The sequence below is a fragment of the Astatotilapia calliptera genome, chromosome 18 (genome assembly GCF_964374335.1).
Source record: "Astatotilapia calliptera chromosome 18, fAstCal68.1, whole genome shotgun sequence".
Taxonomy (NCBI): Eukaryota; Metazoa; Chordata; class Actinopteri; order Cichliformes; family Cichlidae; genus Astatotilapia; species Astatotilapia calliptera.
In genome coordinates this window covers 21,939,758-21,945,179 of record NC_137439.1, presented here as the reverse complement: position 1 = coordinate 21,945,179, position 5,422 = coordinate 21,939,758, and the positions used below count along the sequence as shown (strand labels likewise).

General features: G+C 41.2%; 1 long non-coding RNA gene across 1 annotated transcript; it reads right to left on the bottom strand.

Moving 5' to 3' along the window:
• Positions 1 to 3,758: 3,758 nt before the first annotated feature.
• On the bottom strand, positions 3,759 to 5,100 carry LOC145422069 (uncharacterized). The gene is made up of 3 exons (XR_013903453.1): positions 5,016 to 5,100; positions 4,878 to 4,939; positions 3,759 to 4,250 (listed from the first exon to the last, which is right to left on the bottom strand). It is a non-coding gene; the product is annotated as an uncharacterized LOC145422069 (long non-coding RNA).
• Between the last annotated feature and the right edge of the window lie 322 nt (positions 5,101 to 5,422).

Genomic DNA, 5,422 nt, shown 5'->3' with positions numbered 1-5,422 from the left:
GGGGGAGAAGATAAATTAAAAACAATAAAGGCCCCAAAACTGACCCTTGAGGGACACCATAGGTAAGGGAGGTAGAGGATGACCTAAAATCGGAGACTGCCACAGAAAAGGATGAGATAAGAGGAGAACCACTCTAAAGCAGTTCCAGATACACCAACCCATTTTTTCAGCCTTTCAATGAGGATGTGATGGTCAACTGTGTCGAAAGCTGATGTGAGGTCCAACATGAGTAGAACAGAGCATTTTCCTGCATCATTATTCATCAAGATATCACTTGAGACCCTAGGAAGAGCTGTCTCCGTGGAGTGAAATTGACGAAAACCGGACTGAAACTTATCGTAAATGCCATGTTTGTCCAGAGCTGCCATAAGCTGCTTAGCCATAACCTTTTCTAGAAGCTTAGCGATTAACGGTAACTTAGAGATAGGTCTGTAGCTGCTCCAAAGAGAGGAGTCAAGCTGAGATTTTTTTAAAAGTGGGAGAATAGCAGCGTTTTTAAAATAAACCGGAACTATACCAGATGCCAGTGAAGAGTTGATTAAAGTGAGCACACATGGGCCAATAGACTGGAAGACATTTTTGAATAATGATGCAGGTATAATGTCAAGTGAACAGGAGGATGCTTTCACTGAATTCACTAATTTCACTAGCTCAGGTAGTGAAACCAGAGAGAAAGTATCCAAGATAATGGGCCGGGATGGGGTAGAGATTGAGATAACAGGTGCTAACCATCCGTCTGACGGGGGACAAAGGCTCATTAAAAGACAAGTTAAAAACAATAACATACAGGGAGTGCAGAATTATTAGGCAAGTTGTATTTTTGAGGAATAATTTTATTATTGAACAACAACCATGTTCTCAATGAACCCAAAAAACTCATTAATATCAAAGCTGAATGCTTTTGGAAGTAGTTTTTAGTTTGTTTTTAGTTTTAGCTATTTTAGGGGGATATCTGTGTGTGCAGGTGACTATTACTGTGCATAATTATTAGGCAACTTAACAAAAAACAAATATATACCCATTTCAATTATTTATTTTTACCAGTGAAACCAATATAACATCTCCACATTCACAAATATACATTTCTGACATTCAAAAACAAAACAAAAACAAATCAGCGACCAATATAGCCACCTGTCTTTGCAAGGACACTCAAAAGCCTGCCATCCATGGATTCTGTCAGTGTTTTGATCTGTTCACCATCAATATTGCGTGCAGCAGCAACCACAGCCTCCCAGACACTGTTCAGAGAGGTGTACTGTTTTCCCTCCTTGAAAATCTCACATTTGATGATGGACCACAGGTTCTCAATGGGGTTCAGATCAGGTGAACAAGGAGGCCATGTCATTAGTTTTTCTTCTTTTATACCCTTTCTTGCCAGCCACGCTGTGGAGTACTTGGACGCGTGTGATGGAGCATTGTCCTGCATGAAAATCATGTTTTTCTTGAAGGATGCAGACTTCTTCCTGTACCACTGCTTGAAGAAGGTGTCTTCCAGAAACTGGCAGTAGGACTGGGAGTTGAGCTTGACTCCATCCTCAACCCGAAAAGGCCCCACAAGCTCATCTTTGATGATACCAGCCCAAACCAGTACTCCACCTCCAACTTGCTGGGGTCTGAGTCAGACTGGAGCTCTCTGCCCTTTACCAATCCAGCCACGGGCCCATCCATCTGGCCCATCAAGACTCACTCTCATTTCATCAGTCCATAAAACCAGTCTTGAGATATTTCTTGGCCCAGTCTTGACGTTTCAGCTTGTGTGTCTTGTTCAGTGGTGGTCGTCTTTCAGCCTTTCTTACCTTGGCCATGTCTCTGAGTATTGCACACCTTGTGCTTTTGGGCACTCCAGTGATGTTGCAGCTCTGAAATATGGCCAAACTGGTGGCAAGTGGCATCTTGGCAGCTGCACGTTTGACTTTTCTCAGTTCATGGGCAGTTATTTTGCGCCTTGGTTTTTCCACACGCTTCTTGCGACCCTGTTGACTATTTTGAATGAAACGCTTGATTGTTCGATGATCACGCTTCAGAAGCTTTGCAGTTTTGAGACTGCTGCATCCCTCTGCAAGATATCTCACTATTTTTGACTTTTCTGAGCCTGTCAAGTCCTTCTTTTGACCCATTTTGCCAAAGGAAAGGACGTTGCCTAATAATTATGCACACCTGACATAGGGTGTTGATGTCATTAGACCACACCCCTTCTCATTACAGAGATGCACATCACCTAATATGCTTAATTGGTAGTAGGCTTTCGAGCCTATACAGCTTGGAGTAAGACAACATGCATGAAGAGGATGATGTGGACAAAATACTCATTTGCCTAATAATTCTGCACTCCCTGTAGTGATCAGAAATAAAAATGTCCTCAGAGCAAATAAAATCAATATTTAAACCCAAAGTAAAAACAAGGTCCAGTGTGTGACCTTTACTGTGTGTAGGACCGGACACATGCTGAGTCAAATGAAAAGAATCCATAATGTTCATAAAGTCTCTGGCGAATAGGTCGGAGTCATCATCAACGTGAATGTTAAAATCCCCAACTATAAGCACTCTAGACAGCCTCATAGTAGCGGATAAGAAGTCACTGAGCTCCGATAAAAATAACCTGTTATATCCAGGTGGACGATACACCACAGCACAGTAGGAAGGATCCTTGTTACCAATTTTAAGCAGCTGCAGCTCAAACGAGCAATCTACATTTGTAAGTGTATTCATTATTTGAATCCTGGGTTGTGTGGAATCCCAGAAATAAACCCTAAACAAAGTGAATCTGCAAACTAAGGTGTAGGTCTGTTAGGTTATGTTGTGGTGATCCTCGAGTTGGGGGATGGGTGTTCATACTGGAGTTCAAAATTAAAACCAGAGGGAGTGTTCGCCCAGGGCACCAAACAGGCTAGTACCGCCACTGTTTGAAATAAAACATCTCCGTGTGCAACTGCAACTTCTGCATGAGTGTCCCTTTCATGCTTTGGTGAAGCAAAGCGTGAAACGGACCAGCGTTTTACACATTTTGCCATAATATCATGTTGATGATTTTTTTTAAACTCTAATTTAAGAGGACAAGTAAATAATAAAAAATCTAATTATGAATTCAGTTTTTTTTCTGTTGCCTCACTGCATTTCCTTATTTGAATTGTTAATGGATTTACTCAGAAATGTATGTTTGGAGGATCAGAATAACTAAGTTTTAGCTCGTTTACCTTTTGCTTCTTGATTTTAAGTATTTAAAAACTAAAACACATCTGTTCTCATAATCTGTTCTTTCTTTTTTTAGATGCTCAGATAAGATTAATTGATCCTGATAATTCTGGGGCAACTCTTTGCTCTGGAAGAGTGGAAATCTATCACAACAACAGATGGGGAACAGTCTGTGGTTATGGCTGGGACCTAAATGATGCTGAGGTGGTCTGCAGACAGTTAGACTGTGGACCAGCACTGAATGCCACTCGATCAGCTCACTTTGGTGAAGGAACAGGACAAATCTGGCTGGCTGATGTGTCCTGCTCAGGAAGTGAAAGTTCCCTAACTGATTGTCAGCACAGAGGATTTTGGATACCCTACTGTGGACATTATCAGGATGCTGGTGTCATCTGTTCAGGTGAGACACTTTTGGATCATGAACAGTATTCAGTAACAATTTGTTCATGCAGCTGTAGCGCCTCTACTCAGGACCAGTACACTCTCACTTCAAATAGAGACCCTAGACATCTTTCTAGGTTCAGGAGGAGGTTTTGTTTTGGAGACTCACAAAAGGAGTTGGCTTGGAAGTGAATAACTGGGACCTTTATTGCCTCAGTACCATTTATACACATATACAACACAATAACCCAAATTGCACACTAATAGTGCATTTTTAAAGGTGAATACATGTAAAACAAAACAAAATAAAGACATTTAAATGGAAGATTTATACTGAACAGTATCAGAGCTCTTTGGAATGAATGAAACAGATTAAAGTGTTCCTGTTGTGAAGTTTGAATTGTCCAGTCTGAATTGTCCTTTAAAGTCGTTGAAAACCCAAACAGGTGTACTGTAGGGGAATTGTCAGTGTGCAAACCCTATTATCCGGGTAGGAAAAGTAGTGCATAGGGCTTATCTGTAATCCAGGGTTGCTTGAATCAGTTTCTCAGGCAAATCCCACAATCCGATCGCATGGCTGGCCACACCATTTCACGATCATCCAGGATCTCATTTGGGCTGTTCTCGCCGTCAGTGGTTCTCCAGAATTCTTCTAGTAGTTCAAAAAAACCAATCTACACAAACAGTGCAGAACAATCAATTTCTTTTCCCATTTTGTGTTCTTAACATGAGCTCATTAACTTCTTTTCCAAATGTATTAATCACAAATGGCATTCCCTTTAGCTTTACCAAGTTACAAGAGTTACAGTAACTTGTTTGTACCAGTATCAACAATTTTATCAAAATTATATCACAACAAAGAACATCAGCAGCTTAAACAGTAATGTAAACAGTCATAGCAATGAAAGTGACATTCATCCTTAAGGCTTACAAGAAAATGTAACTTAATTCAGTGCAAATACTATTAAACTTGAAATATGCTCATATCTATTAAGACATAACCATTCTAATATAAACAGAGCTATTGCTTCTACTTGAATACCTCCCCGATCGGAATATGGCTTCAGCGGGGTGGGGTGGCTAACAGCTATTAGCAGCTAGCATCGCATCTAGCATCGGCATCGTTTAGCTCAAAGCATTCAACACTTATAACACACTGTAAAGAACAACAGGAGAAGTGAAACAACACGCCAGATTCTCATAGCTCCCGATTGTTTTTTGTTCAAAGGTTTCTGAGCTGAATCGGCTAGTGAAATACATTATCTAACTTAACAGGTAGCTAACGAAAGCACGTGACTCACCGGGATTTTCAGACACAAATAACTTGACAGACGTTATTCCCTTTGTGGTCAGAGTTCGGGGCCTAGTAAAAGAGTACCTTATTAGCATTTATACGTAAAACAATCTGGTCTCATTAACCGGGTTGCAGTATTGCATACCAAGATACTTTTTCCATGCGCTCCGACACGTACTTGACCGCCATCAGAGGGAAGATCTCACAGGAAGAGAGAGGTAATACTTCCTGTGCACTAGACACAAGGTCGTCAGAACACAAGACTGCATCACAGCGCCCCCTTGTGACAATAACAGGCTATAGCCTTAGATTACAAAAAGGGATTTTGCAGCCCTGTATTTCACATGGGTTACACCCTCCCCCTTTGACCCAGCATGAGCCCCTTCATGCGTCACGCTGTGGTCTACAGATGAACTCTCATAGTCACCTATTGTATAAAGTGCTTGGTTAAAGCTCTCTATGAGGCTCTGCGCAAAGGAAATTAAGGGATTTCCCAACTCAGGATAATGGAAGCGCCTTGGTGGTCGACGTGTCCTTTCTGACTTACGAACA